The 25,296-nt window shown below is 38.6% G+C and overlaps 2 long non-coding RNA genes across 22 annotated transcripts in view; one reads left to right on the top strand and one right to left on the bottom strand.

Moving 5' to 3' along the window:
* The window catches only part of LOC144317386 (uncharacterized), a 126,793-nt gene that overhangs the window by 10,792 nt on the left and 90,705 nt on the right, over positions 1-25,296 (top strand). For 17 of the 21 annotated variants that reach the window (XR_013383379.1, XR_013383380.1, XR_013383385.1 and 14 more), the window contains 4 exons: positions 8,757-8,914; positions 10,910-11,470; positions 16,066-16,197; positions 20,319-20,385. The exons of 2 other annotated variants lie outside the window; for them this stretch is intronic. This is a non-coding gene — a long non-coding RNA (uncharacterized LOC144317386). The remainder of the gene's footprint in view (positions 1-8,756; positions 8,915-10,909; positions 11,471-16,065; positions 16,198-20,318; positions 20,386-25,296) is intronic. 2 more of the 21 variants (XR_013383372.1, XR_013383383.1) reach the window with 2 other exon arrangements.
* Positions 20,228-22,009, bottom strand: LOC144317388 (uncharacterized). The gene is made up of 2 exons (XR_013383390.1): positions 20,992-22,009; positions 20,228-20,408 (listed from the first exon to the last, which is right to left on the bottom strand). It is a non-coding gene; the product is annotated as an uncharacterized LOC144317388 (long non-coding RNA).

The raw sequence follows: 25,296 nt of genomic DNA, 5'->3' as shown, positions 1-25,296 counted from the left end.
TGACACTGCGCTTTTCTGATTCTTCTCTAACTGTTCTTCCTTTCTGTTTCTGTTTTTCCCTTTTGTCTCTTTCATGGGCTCCTTTTTTGTTCCACTAATGCCTGGAATGTAGAGATTCCCAGAGTTGGACTGGAGCTCAGTCATGGCTCTTCTTAATCGATCTGCTCTGTGGATTAATCTCATCCATATTCATCATTTCTTCTATTTCAGTTGGCTGATAACTCATTAATCTGTATATGTGCTTTAAACTGTGTCTCGTGCTTCAGAACCATACACCCCATGGCTTCCTGGACATGTCTCCTGCTGGTGTTCCAAACCACTACAAATGTAAAATATTCAAAACAGAACTCTTCCTCATCCTGTGGACTCTGGTCCTCCCCCTATATTTTCCATTTCAGGTAGCCCTACCATATAGCCGGCCATCTCAGCTAGCAAACTCTGGAGTCACCTTGTCACTTTCTGTCTTCTCTCCTACATGCCTGAGCTCCAACTTTTTTTTTTCTCTCTCTCTCTCTTCTTCACCATAATCACCTCTATTGATTTGAAAACTCTTGGCTGCCATCTGTCTAGAATATCTTAACACCTTCCTACTTCACCCCCGCTGGTATTCCACCAACCACAGCTACTGGAGTAAAAGTAAATAAACAAAATGAAATTGATGAAGTCACTTAAAACCCTTTGACAGCCCCTCGTGGTGTCTCTCACTCAACATGTCCACCACTCGCTGTCCACTACAGACATTTTAAAATCGGGGCATCAATGAGTTTGAAGATCCATGTCTGGCGATTCATCCAGCGTGGGACCTCTCTCTCTGTGCTTGTATATGTCATGTGCTTGTATGTGCGTGTATATGTGCGTGTATATGTCATGAGGTCCAGTGCCTCACAGCCTCACATCATCTACCTTCTTCAGTCTAGGGCTTACTCTACTGGGTCCCATGCGATATTCCATGTGTATTTTTGTCAGATGGTTTAGACTGATTATTTTCATCTAACAGTTAAAATAGTCAATGGCATGTTTAACACTTAAATGATTTCACTTAAGTCTGTGAAGACTGGATCTTTTTGTCACTCACATTCTGTAAGCCCTGGGTAACATTCCAATGTAGAACCAGGCAAGGACATGACAATTAGAAGATTGATCAGAATTCCTGAGATTTACTGGGGCTCCATCAAGATTTTTCTTTCTCCTACTGATGTAGGAGAGCCCATTAATATGGAAGCACCTGAGCAGTTAAAATTAGTCACTTTTCAAGACTATGGGTATGAAAAGTATACCCTTTGATGTTAACCTTGCTGAAAGGCACAGATACCCTAACTACAAGTATGGTGACATCATCCCTTTGTGTTTGTGTAAATGGGCCAGATTAAGAGGATTAAGAAGGGAGTTGGCCAGAGGTAAAAGTGATTGAGTGGCAGTGGAGAGGAGGCAGCAAATCCCTCCCATTCTCTGAAACCCTTCATCCCTCCTGTCCATACATGTATTTAGGGCAGAGAAGTAGGTAGATTTCTGAATCATTATCTCTGCTCTGAGCTCTGAGTTCCGTTTTTAGCTCTGACTCTAGCAAACGGAGGACAAGGCTTATGACCACATGGGGGTCTTGTTTGTTTTTCAGTCAAAGAGGAAGGAGAACCCCAAGGCCCTTCTCATAAGATGACACAACAAAGCTTATGAAATGCTTTTGCAGATAAGGAGGGGAAAAAAAATGAGGCTACCCAAACTTAATGATTAAGTGCATGATGTATTAATCCACCCTCCTGTGGGACTGACATGCTAATAGATAGTTCTAGCTTTCATTTCAGGGTTTTAGATATCTAAGGCAAAAGGATATGCATTCTATAAAGTATAAGAATATCACCTTTAAACATCATGTTATCTAACTTTTAAGAAGTTATTAAAAATTATAGATGTCCCTTCCCTCATTAGAAGTGTTCCTGTCCAGTTGTTGGTTTATTACTATAGCCAATATGAGCTATCAAAAAATATTTCCCTAGCATTTTCTGGTTTGAAATTTGTCAGTATCCATAGGATGAGTTCCAAATCTGATTTTTTCCTCTGGACCCTGTGTATATCTTTCTATATTTACTTCTCCTTCCCACCCAATTTTTAAAAAATCTATACCACATATAAGTTATATGCACACACAGAGGCACATGCACATAGGCACATACCTCACACAAGGAAACACACTGTGTGCTCACACATGTACAGAAGGATATACATATGCACACAGGCAAACTTATAAGACACACATGGCCACATATAAGACAGACAGATACATATAAAAGCTCACGCACACAAGTGTGCACACAGGCACACATAAGGACACGTGTATGCACACACATACACACAGGTAGGTATTCACACAGAGATGCACATATAAGAATACACATGGGTCACATAGAAGGAAACATACATGGGCATGTACGCACACACACATACACACAAACACACGCAGACTTGGGCAAGTGTTTGAATACACACACCCTATACTCCATCTCCTGAGGATTAATCTTTGTTTTTTCCTGGGTCTCATTTCCAGAAAGGTAGTATAATCTTTTATTTGGTTCGTGAATGAATGAGGCTTCTTGCTTTTCCTAAAAGCACATTAATGCTGCCCTCATTTTAGCTGATTGCTAAAACAACTGGCTCTTTCTCTCAGCAACCACATATAAATCCTCACTACAGACATTTGTCAAGAAGCATTGTTTGAACTCACTACTATTCAGAAAATCGGTTGTTATGGATGATCATCTATAATCATATGTAGCCTATATATTCTGGATCGAGGATGTCTGAAAGAAATGTGGGAGCCACAGATGTGAGGCACACATGTAATTTAAACTTTTCTAGTAGCTGTGTTGAAAACAAAACAAAAAGGAACAAGTAAAATAAATCTTAGTAATGTATTTGATCTATTACAAAATATTATTTCAATGTATAATAATTATAAAACTATTAATGAGATATTTATTTTTTTGTGTGTAAGCTGGTCCTTGAAATTTAGTGTCTATCTTACACTTAGCCATTTGAACTAACTGCATTTTCACATGTCATAGTTGCATGTGGTTAGTGGCTACCATATTGTACATTGCACCATAGGCTTCGCAAAATCCTCTCTGGATCACCTCAGACCAGTAGAAAGCTGGGCATTGATGGCTAGGAGGCTCTGAGACAAATGTGTGGTTGGCTCTGGAATAGCTTTATATGGAACTTAAGGCATGCCTCATGTAAGCTTACCTAACACCAACACGTACTTTGTCTTCTCTCTGATTAATGTTGAAAAGTTATTTTTCATGTATTTGCTCTGCTGTATTAAGTGAATTTTTACAACCATTTAATCTTTTTTGTTTGTTTGTTTGTTTGTTTGTTGTTGGTCTTCTAATGAAGCAAGTTGAAAAGAATGGAAGAAAGAGATACTCGTGTTCTTCCATATTGCTGTGATTTTCCATGTTAGTCTCTGTGGAAGGCCATTCCTGGGCCTCTTCTCTTCTTCCCCAGGAGCTCCTTGCTTTATGCACTCAACAGCTTGCTATTGAGTCAGTTATTCAATAATGCTATATATATTCCCCTAAAAATCACTGTGCTGGACAAAATCAAGCAAAGAAAGCCATAGGATTTACAGGGAAAATGGGATTAGGGACACAACATACAAACTTAAAGTGACACATCAATACAAAAATGACAAAAAAGAGACTGAATGAAAATAGCAGAGCAATTCTACACATGTAAAATGATTAAGAGATACATAAATACTGCAATAAATATCACACTTGGTCTTGAGTGAGACCCAAAATTTGTTGGTAGAAGTAAGGGTCAGAAGGGTTTATTTAGCTTGAGGTACTTGGGTGGCTCAATCAGTTGAGCATCTGACTTTTGGTTTTGGCTCAAGTCCTGATCTTATGGGTCGTGGGCTCAAGCCCCATGTTGGGCTTTGTACTCAGCAGAGATGTCTGCTTGGATATTCTCTCCCTCTGCCCCTTCACACCCTCTAAAATAATCGTTAGAAAAAAAGAAGGGTTCAGTTTGTAACTTGATGGAAGAAAGTGAGTTGCAAGCTGAGGGAGCATTGTAATATCAGAGATGGTGCATGGGGCCCAGAACCCACACAGTGAGCTGAGGGAGAGGATGCGGTGTTTCGGTAGGTGTGTGTGCGCACAGTCGCATGTGTATACATGTACGTTTTGGATATTCCTACACTGCTCAGTTCATCTGGGTGCAGTTTTCTCCATTCACTTAGTGTTTCCTGCAGGTGTCGTGCACATAATCAGATGGAAAATTCACATAATGCTCAAATCATTCCATAATATAACAAATGTTAGAACAAATTTATATCTTTGAAAATAAGCATTATAAATAACTGTCTGTAGTTACTTTTATTATTACCACATTTGCATCTATTTATTTTTGGTTGCTTTCACATGGGTCCTCTACTCTCTGGTCTGACTATAAACTAACTCTCTTCTGGTCTTTGTAGCATCTGCCCTTCCCTACCCCAGTGCCTGACACAGAGGACTACTCACATTCAGATTGTGTTAATCTAAGGTATATCTTACTGCCTCCTATCAATAGTTGAATCCCTCAAGGGCGAATACCACAAATACTATATATCTTCAAACCATCTTTCTGTTTGACAGTTAGGAAGTTCAGAACGGAGTGGAGGATAGAAGCACGTGCGGTGTGTACACTCTAGTGCCTGCACTCACACTCCACCACCCTCTGCCATTCCCTTATCTCCGGGAGACTTAGCCTGTCTTAAGAAAATGTCAATGGGTTCAGTGTCTTAATGGAGCAGACGAGGGGGAGCCAAAGCAGGCTGAGGAAACAATAGTCAGCATTGTTTGTCCAAGTCCTTCTCTGTTCCCTCCCCCAGCGTGGAAACTCTTCCAGGCTGCTTTCCAGATTAGGACCAAGCCCTCATTGGCCCTGTGGAAATGCGTTTATGCATGATCGTGGTAATAAAACCAGTGAAAACAGCATTCTTTTCCCATTGGCTAGACCAGGATCATTCCTCACCCTGGACAAATGGGCAAGTGGAAGTTTGAATAGAGCAACACTGGGTCACTGAACCACACTGGAAATACCCAATGGAGTCGAAGGTCCTTTCTACACATATAAATTGTATAGACAAAGCACTAAAAGAGATGAAAGAAGCAGCTAAGTACAGAAAAAGCACTTTATTTCGTTTGCGTGATACCAAAGTGTTTCTCACTTTTTAATTTATGGTTGTGGAGTCCTACAAAGAATCTGAATATCATCCATGTGTGTGTCATTGCCCTCTACTGGATAAATTGGGCAATGTTGTTTCACTTGTGTCCATATACTATAGAAATATACCAAATAATAATTCATATTTGCCTAGCATTTGGTCTTTTTAGTTTTCAGTAGGTTTTTACATGTAGCATTTTAACTTATTCTGATAGTAATGCTTTGGAATAACTAAACTATTTCTATTCCCATTTTACAGATGAAAAAACCGAGGCAGAGAGCTAATTTATTCATTCAATATAGATATTTTAAAGAAGCTGTATGAAAAGAACTATGCTAGACAATTTATAAAGATAAATAAGATGGTATTTTCACTCTGGGAGCTAATGTTGTATTGTAGACGAGCTATATATATATATATATATATATACACACACACACACATATGTATATATACACACATATATATACAAGCTGTATATATATACACACACATATATATAACTATAATGAAAATAAAATTTGCAATATACTAATACATGAAAATAAGATTTATTGATTGCCCACTCTATGCCAGGTGTTCATATGTTATTTTATTTTTTCCTCATAACTGGTAATTATTATGTGCCCTGTTTTACAAATGACGGAATTCAGTTTGAGTGCTTATTTGTCAGATGCTCACAGCAAAAAAACACTTTAGGATATGGGGAGAGAGAATTTACAACTGTTGCAATTCGAACACATCTTCATGGAAGTGGTGGTGTTGGATCGAGGGCTTAAGAGATGGGCAAAAGCAGGCAGATGTTCCAGGGAAGCTCTGCTCACACTGTGAGCCAGGTGTGGGGCTTCTTTGGGGGTGACAGGTCCTGCAGAGAGAGTGGAGATGAGGCTACGAGAAAGGAGCTATTCCTGGTAGAATGTGTATCCCAGGGAGGCAGGAGCAAGTGGTAAAGCCAGGGCAGGTGTCTATCTGCCGCGCTGTGCAGTACGGGCAGGACCCGGGAGCGAGGTCCTGGCTCCGGCCCGGTGCTGGCAGGAGGCCGCGGTGCCTGCCCTATGCACCGTGAGGCTGCAGGTTATGAGGCTCGCCTTCTGCGGCTTATGGATGTCACAGGTCAGTGGGAGGCTGGTGTGGGAAGCGTGAGCAGGCTATGACAGGGTGTGCTCCCGGGAGTCAGTAAGGAGTGTCACGTACCGAGGGAAAATCGAAAATCATTCACTTTCACATTAGAGGTTGCTGAACTGTGGCACCTTCTCTTTCCTTCAACAACCCTGGCCAACCTAGAAAGCGGCATGTAAGGAAAAAAAGAAACAAATTGAAGAAACTATGGCAAATGAAACAGGGCTCTCTTTGTCCTTTGAACGTGATGACAAGCCTCATTTAGTAAAAGACATGGGTGATTTTTGCCTAGAGTTTTCCTTTTATGCCGGACAATTTCTCAAGCCCTCCAGAGTAAACCCTAGCACCTTCCTTGTGTTCTGTTCCTGGTGGTTTCCCAGAGAATCTCAGGAACAGAATAAATGACTGGGACCACAGAGCATTCCCAGTGCTTATGAGGCCATGGCTCTACTGCCAGAGGACTAAGGGGGGCTGGGGCTGGGTGCTGGAAAAGAAATGGAAAGAGCAAAAAAGTGAAGCCAGGATATAGGAATTGGTCTTATCCTTCACTAAGAATTTATTTTTTCCCCCTGAAACTCCTCTGTTATGACTCTTTCAAGCCACTGAAAAGGTCAGCAAAAAAGAAAGACAGGAGGGAGGAAAAGAAGGGAGTGAGAGAGAGAGAGAGAAAGACCTGGAGACAGATAAGTAGGTAGGTAGGTAGATACAGATGTACCTACACAGATAAGAGACGGAGAGAGAGCGATGACAGAGACAGACATATAGACTACAATGAACCTTGAATAGTCATGACACTATTAAAACTTTTCCTAAAGAAAGGAACACTTCGATTGATTCATTCTTTTTTGCATATTCAAAAGTATGTTTATTTTTAATTTAAATTCAGTTTACCAACATACAGTACATCATGAGTTGCATATATCATCAGTTGGATATAACACCCAGTGCTCATCACATCCTAGCCCTCCCTCATGCCCTTCACCCAGTTACCCCATCCTCCACCCATGATTGATAATCTTAACCTTCAAATAATGCACTAGGTTAAGACAGTACATTCAGTTCTTTATTTCATGCGTATTTATTGAAAACCTATTGTATCTATCATCTATCTATCGATCGATCTAGAAGTTCCTGTGAGCCTACTAGGCACCAGAACCATGTTAGAAGTGGGGAATACAAAGGCAAATAAGCAAGATCTTTCCCCTTAACTAGCTCCGAGCCTCTGCCTCACTGGGGCTGCACGTCTGAGGTGCCTGACAAGTGTTGGATTGAATTGTCCTGGTGTTGCCTCAAGTTTAGGAGGGCTGGGACCCGGGAATACCAGTTCTGCAACTTCACTGCCATTACCAAGATGACACATAACCGCAAGTAACTCTTTGTCCTTGTTAGGGATCTATCCAAAGTTTTGAGTTTGGGAGAGGGAAACATGCCATTGGCATAAAAGACACAACATCAGAAAAGTCCAGGTCCTTGCCTCTCTGGCTGAGCAATAAACTTTTCTCATCTGCAGCTCACTACCACCATTCCTGTCACTGTCCTGTTTTTGTTATTAGCCAGACCCACATGGCGAATGCCACTAACATGAGATTCCTTTCTTCCCCATTGTTGATATACGAAGCTTCCTTTCTCTATCCCGCCTGATACATGTTTTGGGAGAAGTGAGGACAGAGCGAACTGTGGACATTGAGGCAGGAGGCCACCATGCTGCCTTATATCATCAGGAAGGCAAACTGAAGTGGAGGGGGCTGTGTTTATCCATTAAAGTAGAAAAAATAAACTCACTTGGAGGAACAGCCCTTTCCTGTTGGTGTGCTTCACCAACAGTTTTGTCTTATTTTCACTTAAGTGACTTTCATTCCTCACATCATGTAAGATGTGTAAAGGGGAGTAGGTTCCAGGGAGTAACAAAATGGGGTATTTTCCTGTGGTTTGAGCAATTTGCTTAAAAAAATGTGGAGGGAAGAGAGTCAGAAAAGAGTATAGGGCTAAAGCCAGGGAAATGGCATAAACTAAAAAAAGAAATGGTATAGAGCTTCCAGAATTTTGTTCGTCCTTTTAAAAATCTGCTGAAAATTGGTAGCATTTTTCATATCACCAAACTGTGTGCACAGACTGACCCCAAAATTGTCTGTTCAATGAGTACTTCCCAGATTTTAGGTTTCAAATACCGTGCAAAAGAAAAATTCAAAACAGTGCAGCAGGAACTGACACAGAGTTCCAGTTTTGAGTTTACTTTTCTAGAACAAAAGGAGTTTGGAAAGTAACAACAGCTGCCATCCGCTGGCAGTATCATGTTCTAAATGGATGTTTAATAGCGCAAAAAGGAGAAAGGAGAAAACTTCATCTATATACATAGTCCCTTCAACTTAATCCATGTATATTTATGGAAAACTCACAATATTGGCTTTGTGTTTTCCATTTTGCCAAGTAACCGGTGATGGGGTATCGCAGACCATCTCTGGGCCAGCCTTTGGTCACCTCTGGCCTGACTTGCAAGTTCAGTGGTAGTCTAGCGTGAGGAGCAACTCTACATGGGACTCCCTGGATAGAATCCTGGCTCTAGCTGCATGGAAGATACTGGATCAGGTACTCTGAATCTCAGGTTCTTCATCTGCAAAACGGAGGTGCTGCTATTTGCCTGGGAAACTGTTATACCCATTCCATCAGTTAGCGGGCTGAGGTGCTGAGCAGAAGGCTTTGTCTCAGGCCCCAAATGATATGATTTCCCGAATCTTCCTTCCCTTCTTTACAATATAATCGAACCTTGCTCCTTTTATCTCCTGAGACAGCTGACAGGGGGCCTTGGCCTTGACTTTAGGAGATACAATAAAGTTTTGCTGAACTGAATTTGTATGGATATGACTCATACCAGCATTTGTTACAAGTCATCTTATTTAGTAATTGTGCCTTGCCTTGCCTCTCTTACAAATTCTGTGTACCTTTTTGGGTTAGGAATGGTGCTATCCATTTTTCTACTATTCCTCTCCTCCCACAATGCCCAGGACAGCATAAGTTACATCTTAAAGGCTCTGTAAATACTTGATAACCCATCACTGATGAAAGCAGACAGCCTGCCCCTTTCTCTGGTCACACTGAAAATCCCTAAGGAGTGTGTGTGTATGTGTGTGCGTGTGCATGCATGTACATGTCCCCATTCTCATGGGCCTTTTATTTCTAGAAATCTCAGTCCACCTTGGAACTCCAACGATAATTCTGAGTTTACAGACATTCAGCAAGGATGATCAGATTGCACTTTTGGAAAAATCTATTTCAAGTGTGATAGCTTATGTGCCAAGGGCAAGGGTTCTTTCTTTTGCTGCTAATAACTCAACAGGGACAGCAGGCAGTAGCACTGCTTACAGGTTCTTCATTCTTCACAGGTGGAGCAGAATTACCTTGTATAGGCAACTACATTTTACTTAGTTAGTGATGATCTGATTACCTTGATCTTAAGCATTTTAACTTTGTGCTATCCATGCCCACAGAGAGTTGGGCAAAATGAGAAGGGCCTGTGGAAATACACATCTAATTTTATATTGCAGTTGTATTGGTAATTGCAACTTAACCAGCTTTACTGCTAGTTCTGGAGGGAAGTAAAATTACATGCAATAATAAGATTTTTGGAGAAATGGATATGATACATAACACAAGAGCCTCTCTCGATGAAATAGCTAATACTAAGTACATATATGGAAGTCTAATAAATAAGTGTTTTATTAAGGATAATTTGTTCCGTAGTCAATAACAAAGTAACCAGGAAGGACCATCCAGGGAGAGTGTGCTATGTCCCTACTTCTTTCTGAAATAAAATGGTGTACCTTTGGTGGAAGGGTTCATAGAGACTCAGATGGGAGGGAAAAGGGACACTCAAAATACTTTTGTTAGACCTTCAAGACTTACAGTCTTCTTAGTGACCTATGCCCAATCATGTCGATACTAGGAAATTCTTAGGGAATGATCCTGTAATATCGGTAAATTGAACTTGATTACTATGATCCGTGTTTTCTTTATTATTATTTTATTCTTATTTTTTAAAGATTTTATTTATTTCTTCATGACAGACACAGAGAGAGAGGCAGAGACACAGGCAGAGGGAGAAGCAGGCTCCTTGCATGGAGCCCGATGTGGGACTCCATCCCAGGACCCTGGGATCACAACCTGAGCCAAGGGCAGATGCTCAACCACTGAGCCGCCCAGGTGCCCCAGTGTTTTCTTTTTTAGTCATCCTGGATGCCTTAGTTTGATCAAGAAGTTTTGATCAAACCACTCTAGTGATTTATAGCACTGGTGTCAAATCATGTGAGTCCTACTATGTTTTTGGAAATGTCCTCTGTGGTCCACCGGAAAAGTAACCACATTTTATGTCCTCTAGCTTATTGTTCTATAATATTTACGGAGTGTCAATTGTGAACTAGGAACAGCTTGATTTAGTGTCTTAGCCCTAGTGCCCAATTCTTGCTCAACATATGAGGGGATCAAAATACAAGTAAAAAAGTAAAGTGTGTGTGTGTGTGTGTGTGTGTGTGTGTAGATGGAAGCAGCCAATTAAATCTGACTAATTCCTATTAACTCCTCATTCAGCTCTCAATATTGGAACTAAAGGACCTTTGAGGAGGAAGAGGACAGTTTTCCTTCATGAAAAAATTCTGGATGCGCCCTGAACCAGTCTAATTTGCTATTAACAATTTGTTATGCAGCTCTCATCTTTGAATTTATCTAAGCCCTTCCTGCTCCTATTTTTACTTTCAGCTCATATAAATAATGGGCATAATAAATTCCACATGTTACTTCATTTGCAGTTAAGAACTTCCTTTCAAACTTCAAGAATGTTCCTCTAAATTTGCTCTCATGGGATGGTGGTGGGGGGGAGATGCCTCTAATCATTATCCTCTCTTAATTTCCATCACTTTCAAATTGTAGCTTTATAATCTTCAAAGCCAGCTTGGCATTGAAAACAACAATAACAACAATACTTCATAGAAACTTTGCCTTAAAAAGATAGCATTATCTAAATGCTCAATTCAGCCGTTACTTATGGTGTTGATACTGGCGGCTAGGCAAGGAGATGCAAAGCAGAATAAAATGTAGCTCCTGTCTTCCGGGAGCTCTCAAATTGAGCCGGAGAGACCAGAGTATAAACTGGTGAGTATAATGCAAACACAATTGAGTTATGTAAAATGTTATGGATGGCAACAGAGTTGGGGGAGAGATTGCTCCTGAGAGACAGGAATCTGTGAAACCTGAATTTGAGTTTTAAAGGGAGAGGAAGGCTTGCCTAAAAAATAACAGGTGAAAAGCAATAAATACAGGGATTAAGAACATGGAGTTTGAAGTCAAAGAGAGCTGGGTTTGACTCATATTTCTGTTGCTTCATAGATGTGTAACCTTGGGCAAATTGCTTTACCTTTTAAAAACTAGTTTTCCTTTGAAATAAACTGAGGCTAATGCTGCTGCTGTACCCCTTATAGTGTTATCATAAGGCTCAGCTGATAGATTGTGTGTAAGGCCTTTAGCATAGTGCCTGGGATACTGTGAGCATTTATGTGATGACTACCATGTTTGGATCATCCAGATAGAGATCCGAGTTTGGGCTTCATCCTATCTTCAGAGAAGCATCCAGTTGTCCTTTCCCCTTTTAGATTCCAAATAAAGCATGTCTAGAGTCTTGGCTTTGTGAAAGGTGTTATTGAGGCATGGAAGGAGGTTGGAGGTGCTGGGGTGAAGGAAACACTAAAAGAATACCCAGAGCATGGTGCTCAAAGTATAGATCATGGACCTTGTAACCATGAATCAACCGCCCAAATGCAGATTCATAGAGCAACCCCTTGTACCTACTAATTGAGGATAAGACTCAGTGTTTATATTTTATAGGCTTTCTACTCCATTCGAGTATGGAAATCCCTTCCTCTGCTGATTTAGCTCCAGTCTGCTGAGCACTCTGCCCTAGAGGTTTACCCAGAGTTCTGGCATTCCTTTTCTCCTCCAGCTCCTCAACATAACTTCCTGCAGACTCTATTTCTAACTCCATGCAGTTTCTCTTGAGTACTTTTTCATCTTCTATGGCAAGTCAGACTGAGTGAGATTTCAAATATGTACACAAGAGATAATTTGCTTTGTTTCTCATGCTTATGCATCCAGCTTAGCCTGTATCTATTTCTCATTTCCCAATTCCTCCTTCTATCTTCCTCCACCCTAGAGTCTTACTTGAAAAAAGTGTAGTAAGTCATGGATATGGACATGGAAAGGCTGGCTAGATGCTGACCATCCTAGCCTTACACTTGATTCTTTCTATATTACAGACTGCTTATTGACCAAATAATTAAAGATTTATATCCAATCCTTTTGTATATAAATTATTTCACAACCATCTTGATGGATTCTTAGACTGAGAGGTATTAATATTTCTGGGAGAATGAAATAAAAATGTGTAAAATAAATAGCCACAGGTACAAAATTGACATCGACTTTTAAAGCTTTGGGAGGAGAAACCAAGAGGTGTAATAAAAGAGATTTGAATCAGAGTCAAGAGATTGGAGTTCAAGTGTGACTACTCCTCTAATTAGCTGGAAATGGATTGCATTCACTTTGAATTTCAGGGCATCAGAGTGTCATGTCTATACTTCAAGAGTTGGACCAGATAGTGTCTAAGATTCTTTCCGGATTTATCATTCTTTGTTTGTATAAGTTCATAATTCCTCCTTAGAACATTTGAATGTCATGATATTCTGGTTGAAGGACAGATTCCTAGTATGTATCCTGGGATTGATATCTATGATTTTAAAAATAGTAAAATAAATAATAATATTCATTTTCCATCCTATTTTTTAAAAATTTTTATTTATTTTTTCATGAGAGACACAGAGAGAGTTAGAGTCATAGGCAGAGGGAGAAGCAGGCTCCATGCAGAGAGCCTGATGTGAGACTCAATCCCAGGACCACAGGATCACACCCTAAGCCAAAGGCAGACACTCAACCGCTGAGCCACCCAGGCATCCCTCCATCCTATTTTTATATCACTGTATTTTACATTTTTACATACACTCTTTCATGATCAAAACAACCCTCTGAGATATGTTTTGCAGGAATTATTGTCTGTTTTTCAAATGAGGACAGGAAACTAAGAAAGATGATTCATCCCAAGCCACGCTGCTAATACATGATAGAGATGGAACTTAACTCAGTACTCTTCTCCACGATCCACGCAACTGCTCAAATTTAATTAGAGAAAATAACTTTTCTGTGGGCATTAAGTAAGCTTAACAACTGTGAAAACAAAACCTCACCCCAAGCATCACCTCAATGAACCAAAGGATCTATTATCAATAGATGTTAAACAGAAACTGTGCAGTCCACGGCTCTCAGGAAGATGGGCATATCTGTTCAGGCTGCTGGTTTATAAGATAAAAGTGAAAAGATCTAATATTTGTGTATAACTTTGTAGTTTTCAGAATACAAGTGTTTTACTATAGAAATATGTTTTTAAAGACATGAAATTATAAAAGATGGGAAACTGAAGGTCAGATAGATGCCATCAGGTAGTGGGCAATAGAATCCGATCAGATCCAGGTTTTCTGAGTCCTACAGCCTAGTCCCAACTCCACCACATACGGTGAGCTGCTGTCCCAGTTTGCCTGAGCGTGACAGATTTCCTAGGATGTGAAAATTTCAGTGATAAAACTGCAAAGGCAAACTGGGATAAGTTGGTCCCTCTATCACCATGTTGCCTAAGTTCTAACACATACTTTCACAATTCTGATTTTACCACCAGGCAATCAATGGTTAAGTCCAAAGGTCTCTGGGATCGCTAAGTGACCCATCTTGTTATCAAGATGAAACGGGAATAATAATGATAATTGTGTAACCAAGATTCTTGATTATGATACTAATCAAAACATTTGCCATAACAATGTCAATTATCATTAAATAGCATTTCCTTACTTACAGTATGGGAACCAAGCCAACAATATAATAAACCACCCACGATGGAGTGCAAGGATGTTGCCTTTGTTCTAAAAAAGGACCACATAAAATAAACTCTATAGAATTATTTATAAACTGATGTGATAATTTGTTGTTTTTTTTTATTGTTAGATCCTTTAAGTGCACTTTTGTTAATCCCAAAACAGAAAAGTGTTTTTCACCAGAACAGTAATTGATTATAAAATGTAGCATTTGAAGAAATGGTACTCTCTGTAGTCATAAATAGAAAACAACCACATAGAATTCTTATATCTGTTACTTGGTGCTCTCTGGTTACCAAATACTTTAGAACTGCCCTCAGACTGGGGATGTATTTTTGTTGTTGGAGTCTCCTGATTCTGATATCATTGGTGAATTTATTCCAGTACTGAGCTTTTTTTACCCCTGTCAACTTAGATTAAATCAAATTAGTTCTCATTTCAATATTGACCAAGATTTTTTTTGACAGCAAGAATGACCTCTGGTTTCCTCCCAAGGACACTTTATCTATAGAGTGAATCATAAAGTCTGAGAGAATGACTAAAACATTGATGTGTTTCTATTCAAAGTGAGTCAGGGAACCAAAGGGAAAGGATTTAAAATCATGATGCAGGACGTCCATGTTAGACAAAAGGAAGGGCTGCCTGGTTTCATGTTTGGGAAATCCTGGGACTTATTCCTACAAGTCAAGAAATCCCCTTAAGTGAAAACTTCGAAGGAAATGAGTAACTAGGTTGATTTCGGAATAGTTCTGACTTCAGTTGGAATAAATGTTAAAGTTTGATTGGAAGGTGAACAGTGAAGTAGGGATAAGATGCTTTATGAGAAGAGCCGAGGAAGTGGCCCCATTTGTAAGGGTTGTGATGTAATAAATCAATTCCTGCTGTGAATCTAGACTCCTAAAGCTGGTAGGCATCTCTAATACAGATTCTTTCAGTTAGGCTGCTGAATTTGCTAGCTTCTATATCTTTTATAGGAGATCATTTTCCTTCTGATTCTTTAAAACAATACAACATGTAAGTGAAAAGAATGATGGGTATTAACAAGCTGAAAGTCTTTATTTTCCACTGAGGATGCTTAGGCTCAGAAATGTCAAAGGATTTGCCCAAAGCTACACAACTGGGAATTTGCAGAGTAGCCCAGAACAGAGGCTTCCTGTCTGCCCATTCTGTGTTTGTTCACTGCTCCATTTGTCTGGCTCCTTTACTACATTTAAGAGGCATTTGCCCCTTCATTGTGTGGTAGTCTAAGCTTATACAAGCAGTGTGACAGGTTGATGAACTAAAAAAAAGAGAAGTCATCTGTCCCTACAAGTTTCCTGTTCTAGATTGGAGTCTTCAGCAGTGCTTAACCCGATGGCTCTGCCTCTCTAGTCTGTCATGTTGTTGATGCTGCTTCCAACGTGCACATCATTCCACTTGATCTGAGTGAGGGGACTGCTTTGTTCTTCAAGGCTATTTATTCAGGGAATAAAATGTGTACCCCAAAATAAGAAGCAAATAAGGTGACAAAGCAAATTGTGTGAATAGATACAAAGTGTGAAGGTAACATAATAAAATTAATTTCTGTAGAGATACAATAGAAGGTAAATGTTTAAATGAACATTATCCTGTGCATCCATTCTAATGAAGTTTGCCACATTTTTGGAGCTCCACTTTGGATGGGGTCCTCAGTTTTAGTTTTTTGAGGCACATGGGGCTGTCAGCTTGAGAAATACAGTCACACTTAAATTTTAACAAAGAATATTGTTATCAAGAAGGTCATTCATCTTTTTGCAGATTTTTTTCTACCTTGTCATCTCTATCCTGTCATGAGATGTGACTGATGTATTTTTGTCTAATTCAATCAAATGGAATATTATGGACTAAGAGTTGACTCCAGACAACTCCTCACAGAGTACACATTTGAAGGTATTGAAAGGAACGTACCTAGGTTCTGGAAACATTTGCAGAGAGGAATGGCAAATGTATTTGAAATAATAGAGACACATTACTGGAATGCATGTGTCAGCTTCAGAGTGATGGTTTTGGAAGGCAGCATTTTGTGATACGAAGGTCGTGGTGTATTTGCTGAAACTTCAAATTGTAGTTTCTATACAAGATTATTTACTGATAATTTGTATTAAAATATGATGGTTTTGTTAACAGAAATACATTAACTTGTCAGCCTCACCAGGCTCACTGGAACAATTCTAGCAGTGACTACTAACTAAAGATTTGGTGAGATCCTCTTGTTTTCAGTTGTTTAAAAACAATTCAATGAAAATTGGAGTTTGATCTGAGACCAGTAAGCACAGGCTGTCTAGTTGGTCAAATATCTGTACTTTGAGCTGTAATTATACTCAATCACTGTGTCTAGGTTCAAATATTCTTAACAATGGGGATAGATATATTTGATTAAAATAAACTCAGACAAATGAACTATTTCTTAATTAATAGTTTATTTGTTAGACAGAAATCATCTACCTCTAGAATAGAATCACTGTCCTTTTCAAATAGTATGTGTAAGCACTTGAGGAAGATTAATTTTTTTTTCTGTGCAGAGCTCTCCCACACTTTGCAGGGTGTGTGGCATCCATGGCCACACACTAACAACCATAAGAACTCAGGCAAATGTATGTAAAACAGAAATGCTTCACACATTTCCAAATGTTCCTTGGGGGTAGGAAGGAAGGTGTTGCCTGTGGTTGGAAACTTCTGATCAGATAAAAATAATGTAAGTGGCGATAAAAATAAAGTAGAGCTTATTAGTTGTGTGGCCCAGAGCAAATTACTTATCCTTGGGCCTCAGTTTCTTCATTTGTGTAGTGAAAGTTATATTAAGCCACTTCATAAGATTATTGTTAATGTGATTATAATTAATGAATGTAATAATGCATATAAAGTTCCTAGTGAATCACCTCACGAATGGTAGGAAACAGTATGTAATTAACTTCTATTCATTCTTTCTCTTCATACTTTAAAATTTTCCTTTCATAGGAAGGGCTGGACTTGATTTCTGGACAACCAGGGCTATTTTGGTGGATGTGTCTAGACATGAAACAAAGGGCCTAAGAAAATCTGTGTGGGGATATAAATATCCCAGAAATGGAATACAGGATCTAATGTAGATTTGAGAATCTCATTTGGCTTCAATTTATGGGCATAGTTCACTTACCTGAACATTTAGTTTTCACTTCAATAATCAATTTGTTACATTGTCCAGCAAATTAATTTCCTGTGAATGGGTTTTGTCTGTTGCAGACCAGCTTGTGACCTGCAGTAACCTCTAAGGAGTAGACGTGATTCTCAGATTTTTCTCATTTCAGACAATGGATAGGGTACCAGTCATTTTCCTAAAAAAAGTTGGCTTCTGGAGAACCAGCAGTCTTAGGCATTCTCTCAACCAACCCTATGTTGGTTCCTTTGAAGTGCTGTATATCCTGGATTCTCTTCAACCCTGTGTGCATTTCTAAAGCATAGTATCATATACTGGAAATTCTGGAAGCTTTTTTTTTTTTTTTACATGTCATTTCATTTGTTATAACTTTTTAACCTGAAAGGGTTTCCCAGAGAATCCAAAGTATATATAATTCCAATGTCCAAGTTCTTTACTTCTTTTGAAATGCAACTCCGTAAGAAAGTTGAAATGGAATTTTATAACTACACGCAGCATTCAGTGTCCCCCCTCCTTGGAAATGAAAAGCCGCCCAGAGAAGAGAATGTTCACTCTAAGACCCATTGTTTCCAAGATTCAGTAAACACTTAACTGAAATGCACTAGTCCTAGGCCAAGGCCGGGGAGATCAAGATAAGTAGCATGAACAGCCTAATGATATAGATTCAGAGTAATAATAACAATCACAGCAATAATAATGTTTATTGATTCAAATGTTCTAGGTAGTGTTTGAGAACATTAAAAGTATTAACTAATTTAACTCTTGTAACAATCCTATGAAGAAGACATTATTATTTGTTTCTTTTTTATAAATGAAAAATTTGAGGCCCCAAAGAGTGTCATATCATACAACCAGTATGGTAGAGCCAGGGATTGAACCCAGGCTACCTGTCTCAAAACTGTAGCCTAGAGAAGGGCATGCCTCACTGTCTAGAGGACTAGAGGGAAAGGCTTCATAGAACAGCTGTCTTTGATGCTATGTCTCAAAGGATGAATGAGTATTCTCAAGCAAGCAAGTAAGGCAGGGAATGGTATGCTAGGCAGAGGGAATAGAGTCTGAATGGGCTTAAATGCTTTGAACACTAAGTATCCTATGGCACAGTCAAAATGGATAATTTTAGAAGTTTAATATAGAGACTAAATTAACAGCATGAGTGAGGTTTAAGGAAACCAATAAGGGGTGTGCAGTGTCTTGAGCTATTAACATCAGGAAATTATACCCCAAGGTGTAAAAGGGGAACAGGAGTGAGATGAGGGCATGACTATCCAGGACCACATAGAGTAACTATATGGAAAAGGATCAGAACAGGAGCCTTTGGTAGAGGGATGCAAGCAGCCTACAGCAACCTAGTGTAAATAGAACAGGGAATACATCCCCAAATTCATGTTCTTCTCATCCTCTAAGCTTGTACTTATGCTGCACTTTGGCTGAAACCAACTAAAAGCCCTAGGACAAATGAATCCATGGATGCTGTCCGGAATGGTCAGCCTCCCTGGGTACAGAGCAAGGTAGGAATATTGGACAAGTGGGTCCACAGGGGCAAATGGACAATCTCCAGAATACAGACCAATGTATTATGAAAGAATGTTGGCCTAGTTTTGAATTGTTTTGGACAAATTTAACTTTTGAGTAATTTCCAAAGATCAAGTGTGCTCACTGACAGTAGAATACCTATCTCTTTCCCTAGAGAAAGAAGATCATAAAGCCATAGTTATATTTGATGGGAATCTTTTCCCAGATGTTTCTGAAACCTGACTCCACACAAATACAGTAGTAACTTAATACTAGCTCACATTGAGCAGGTTCAAAAGTAACTTTTTTCAATTGCCCCTAACTTAATTAATATTTTCATAATTAGCCAGGAGACTTCCTGAGTGAAGATGAGATATTTGGATACTTTCAGCTATTAGTGAATTATCTGGGCACAAAAACAGCCCTATGTTTCTTTCAGGCAGAAAAATAAAATAAGTTACTTTCATCTGCTTCTAATTCAAAAGTAGACAGAGTGAATTTGATTCAACATTATAAAAAAAATCACCTTTGGCTGAGATCATGCATGGAAAAATTCAACCCCAAAGGATAGAATTATAGAACATAATATGCAAGCAAAAAAAAAATGGGCTGGGTAAAAAGGAAGGAAGAATATTCTAGTTGAAATCTATGGATAATATGAGCTTACCTGTTAATGTTCACTTTTGCAAATAATCTAAGAAGAGGATTATAGTGCCTACCACCAAGGAAGACGAAATACCCACTCCTATGGAGAAAGTGAGTAGAGTCAGGATAATTGAACTATTTAGTAATAATTATTAACATTTGTATTTGTCCAGACACTGTAATAAGTCTATTTAATCCTCTCTCTATAAGGTAAGTTTTATATTAGGTTGATTTTACATACAAATAAACTAAGAATTTTAGAGGCTAAATGACCTTTTCAGGTTCTATATTCAATAAATGACTTAGTGGAGCCATGAAGTCAGGTCTTCTTGATTCTGTAGGCCAGCACAGTTGTGTTTAAAAACAAAGAGTAAATGGCAAATGTTGTGGCATGGTATATGGCACATGGCAAAATGCAGTGTTAATTGCAATAGGTGTGCTGGTTTCCAATGATTTAATTTATTGATTAGAATATCTGGTGAACTTGAAAAGAGAGCTGATGACCTGTCACTCTGTGGATGGATGTACAGTGTCTTTCTTTATTTCTGAACTCCTTATGTTTCCTGAGTAGAGCTCAGAACCACTTTAAACCTTTAGAACTGTTAATATACAAAAGCTAGGACAAAGTACAGAATATATATTTTTTATTTTTTTTATAAAGGATATATGAACAACCATATTTAGTCCAAGGCTGACCTTGGCCTCTTTTGTGTTTCAGAGAAAGGTGCCTCATGAACGTTGTGCAGTAGGATCTGTGTTTGTCCAATAGGCTAACAGCATCATAGGTTGGTAATATTCCCTGGTACACCTGTTCTTAAAAAATAGTGATCAATCAGTTGACACAGATGAAAATGTATATTAAATTTAGTAGCTTTGGAATCAATCGACAGAGGTAAACTATGTGCTAAATCTATTAGATTTTCAGAATAAATCATCTCTTTAGATTTGCATATTTACATTTATTGATGTTGTCTAAAACTAGGAACTTATGGATTTGCTGTTCTGGGATCAGGTAAATAAGTCAGGCATATAAAAACCCCTCACCTCATGAGGTAAATGTTGCCATGCTCACACCAACCATATTTTTATAACAACTGACTTCAATTAGCTTCCCATTTAATTTCTATATTTGTTTTTTTAAATTTCTATAAGTGTATATTGAAAAACACATATTAATACAGAAAGGATTTCTGTGCCAATAAAATGACACATTAAGTCTGTCCCTTCCCCCTTTTTAATGCTCTGAGATATATATGATTGCTATTGGTGATGCATGTAGAGGTAAGGTGGCACTCTGTGGAAGTGGGGTTGTGGTACACAATTATTTACCACACTCACATTAAGAGGGTTTGGAGGGGCAAATGGAAAACCTATAAAGGATTTAACCTTACCAGGAAATGCTGGCAGAGAGGGAGGGAGCATCCTCTTCCCAGAAGGTCATGTTCCTAGCACCTTGGTAGGTATGTACATTAAGGCAAAGTCCCCTCTACCTGTCTGAGGAGGGTGAGGCAGTCTAGGATGCAAGGGAATCATCTGGCCCTGACATTGGGCAAACTGGGCTGCCTTGGTGTTGCCTTGGTGCTGCCTTATCATATTACTTGAAAATTCCCCTTTGGGAATTTGAAAAGCGAGGCATTATCTCCAAATGAACCCTCGCCAAAAAGCACATAGTGTTACTGGGGAAAGAAAGATGGATCATTGGTCTGTCAGCAAATATAAGCTGTTTTTTTTCAGGTTGATGCACAATGCCTCAGGCCTGGGAGCTTGGGAATGGGGCAGAAACCTCCTTGCCTGGGGGTTTGGAACTGTCTTGATGGAGATAAGGAGAAACCATGAAGGAAGCAGAGATTGGCATAGGACAAAGCCTTCAGACCAAGGAACAAAGTTAGTGGCTACAGACATGAGGGCTTTCCACTGCACTTTAGAAAACAGAAAGAGAGAGGCACCTGGGTGGCTCAGTGGTCGAGCGTCTGCCTTTGGTTCAGGTCATGATCCTGGGTTCCTGGGATTGAATCCCACATCAGGCTTCCTGTGGGAAGCCTGCTTCTCCTTCTGCCTGTGTCTCCGCCTCTTTCTATGTCTCTCATGAATAAATGAAATCTTAAAAAAAATAGAAAGGGAATGGCTTAATAAAAGATCTGGGGATGTGACCAGACCTGGGAAGATCCCCAAAGAATAACTGAACCTTTTTTCCTATTTGCCAGTTTACCTTTTGGTCAGCCCTATCTGTAAGGGCACTGTGACCTCTAGTAATTTAAGATGACCAGTATGTTTTTTTATTCAATATTTGTACAAGGACATTGATGTAAAGAGACAGGAACTCAAGTGCTATTTTATTTCTATCACTAATTTTAGGACTTTAAGTTTGACCACTGTCTCTGCCTTTGCCTTTTTAAATTAAGTTTAACATCTGCCTTACCTCACTTTTGCAATGGAAAAAAATTTTAATGACTTTGAGAAATATTAAATGTTAGATCAATGTAGGAATATGTATGATAAAAAATTCTTCAAAATCTCTTAATATTTACTTAGGATTATATGAGCACCATACATAGATTTCTATTTTTATACAGTGGTGTATTTTATACATCTGTAGAATACAGACTACATAAGCATTTAGTCTCCTCTTCTCATTTTATAAATAATTGTTACCCACTGATAGAAAAAACAGAAAAAAAAATTTGTAAGAAGTTAAGTAACAAGATGTAAAAAAGTAAAAAGATAACATATGGAATAAAATAGACCATGAAATAAGGAACTAATTAGAAAAACAAATATTGTTAACATGTCTATACCACCCAAAGATATCTACAGATTCCATGCAATTCCTATCAAAATACCAACAGACCTATAACAAATAATTCTAAAATCTGTATGGAACCACAAAAGGCACCAAATAGCCAAAATAATGTGGAAAAAGAAGAACAAAACTGATTGTGATAGAACAAACTATCACAAACCCAGATTTCAAGACATACCACAAAGTTGTAGTCATCAAAACTGTATGGTCTTTGCACAAAAATAGACATATAGATCAATAAAGCAGAATACAGAGCCTATAAATAAATGCATGATTACATGGTCAGCTAATCTTCGACAAAAAAGGCAAAAATATACAAAGGGAAAAAGTCTCTTCAACAACAGGTGCTGGGAAAACTGGATAACAACATACAAAGGAATGAAACTAAACCACTGTCTTACACCCTACACAAAAATAAAGTAAAAAGGTATTAAAGACCTAAATGTGAGCCCTGAAACCGTAAAAGTCCTAGAACAGAGCACAGGTAGTAACTTCTCTGATGTTGGCCATAGCAATATTTTTGCAGATATGTCTCCTGTGACAAAAGAAACAAAAACAAAAATAAACTATTGGGACTATATCAAAATAAAAAATTTCTGCACAGCAAAGGCAACAATTGATGAAATAAGACAACCTACTAAATAGGAGATGATATTTGCAAATGACATATTCTATAAAGGGTTAATATTCAAAATATATAAAGAACTTACACAACTCAATACTCCAAAGACAAATAATCCAATGAAAAAATGGGCAGAAGACATGAACACACATTTCTCTAAAGAAAGCATACTGATGTCCAACAGACACATGAAAAGATGCTCAGCATCACTAATCAGGGAAATGAAAATCCAAACCATAATAAGATATCACTTTATACCATTTAGAATGACTAAAATAAAAAACACAAGAAAGAACAAGTGTTGGGGAGGATGTGGGGAAATTGAAGTCCTTGTGCATTGTTGGTGAGCATGTAAACTGGTGCAGTCACTATGGAAAACAGTATAGAGGTTCCTCAAAAAATTAAAAATAGAATTACCATATGATCTAATAATCCCACTACTGGATATTTACTCAAAGAATACAAAACACTAATGTGAAAAGCTATATGCACCCCTGTGTTCATTGCGGCATTATTTACTACAGCTAAGCTATGTAGGCAATCCACATGTCCATCAAAAGATGAATGGGTAAAGAAAATGTGAGTCTATATGTAATGGAATATTACTTGATTGTAAAAAAGAATGAAACCTTGCCATTTGCAACAGCATGAATGGATCTAGAAGGTTTAATGCTAAGTAAAATAAGTCAGTCAGAGAGAGACAAATATCACATGTTTTCACTCATATGTGGAATTTAAGAAACAAAACAAATGATCATGGGGGAAAATAGAGAGAGGCAAAGCAAGAAATAGACTCTTAACTACAGAAAACAAATTAATGGTTAGCAGAGGGGATGTGGGTGGGGAGATGAGTTAAGCGGGTAATGAGGACTAAGGGGTGCACTTGTGTGATGAATACCGAGTGTTGTATGGAAGTGTTGAATCATGATATTGTACCCCTGAAGCTACTATAACACTGTTAATTATACTGGAATTAAAATGAACAAATTATTTTTTTTAATTTTAAAAAAAGAATAAAGTTTGAATACATTACATTATGTTTATACCTAAGAAAAGAAGGAACTGAAACCTAAGGCACTTAAAAAGTATTTATTTTTGAGGTTTTAGAACAGACAACTTAGGAAAGTTTCTTTTTCTCACTCAATTTCCTATAGTGGGTCTATATAAGAATAGTTTGATCAGCCTAGGGACTATCTTTTCTGTAGATTCTAGGCCCTTTTGTTAAGTCTGTAGAAAAACTGCCTCACCAGCAAAATATAACCATTTCCATTTCCCCCACTGTGATCTGTTCCTTACTGCAGGCTCAGTGTAGTATCAAATGTAGAAGCAATGGTCGCTTTAGAAGTAATCAGAGGGGTAGTAAGTTAACCTACCTCATCTATTCTCAACCTGCTGGCTTTCAGGGGTCCTGTACCTGTGTGTTGTGAGTGTTTTAGAGAAGTTCCCTCAGAAATGAGAAACTCATATGAAATAGGATGTGTGCAATGAGTTTTTCTTTTGAAAAAACTAAGGCAATTAATAGCATGAGTATGAATTTTTTAAAAAGACTTAATTGAAATTAGAATTAGAAATAGTTTACCATAAATGTGGTATCTGGAGTTGTGAAAATAATAATATGCTTCTAGAGATGAAGCGCTCAAATAGGAAAGCACCTAGGGAATGATGAAGCTGAGAAAGAAAGGAAGGTAAGAGTTAAAGAAAAGTAGTGACTATGCAGTAGCTGAGAAACCCTTGTAGTGCAGAACCTAAGGCTGGATATGTATTTATGTATACTTAGTATGTAAATTAGTTCTCTGAAACAAAAGCCTTTTGGGGACTAGGACCCTCAATTAAAAATAACACTATGACCTGGCTAACGGGACTGTCCTTTAATTGGGTAAACCTATTGGACTTAAATATAATATGTACTAATACAATTTGCTTATGACACCATTTTAAACATGAATTGGATATACACATAGGTTAGTTCTTCATACTTACATGGTTAGTTGTGGATACTTAAAGGATGGCTGAATTACTCGTGTGTTGGCAGCTCCACTGTTGAATGCCTGGCAACCCCTGATAGGTGTCAACACTAGCCAACTGGCCCTATACCTGGAGAGGATCAAATGCCAACAGGACCTTTACCTGGTCCGTGTGCTAATACTATGTGGCTGACACCTGTTTTTTTTTTTTTTTTTTTATGATAGTCACACAGAGAGAGAGAGAGGCAGAGACACAGGCAGAGGGAGAAGCAGGCTCCATGCACCGGGAGCCCAACGTGGACGTGGGACT

The sequence above is a fragment of the Canis aureus genome, chromosome 7 (assembly GCF_053574225.1).
Source record: "Canis aureus isolate CA01 chromosome 7, VMU_Caureus_v.1.0, whole genome shotgun sequence".
NCBI lineage: Eukaryota > Metazoa > Chordata > Mammalia > Carnivora > Canidae > Canis > Canis aureus.
Note: the sequence above shows the minus strand (reverse complement) of the source record. Positions and strands in the feature narration are given on the sequence as shown.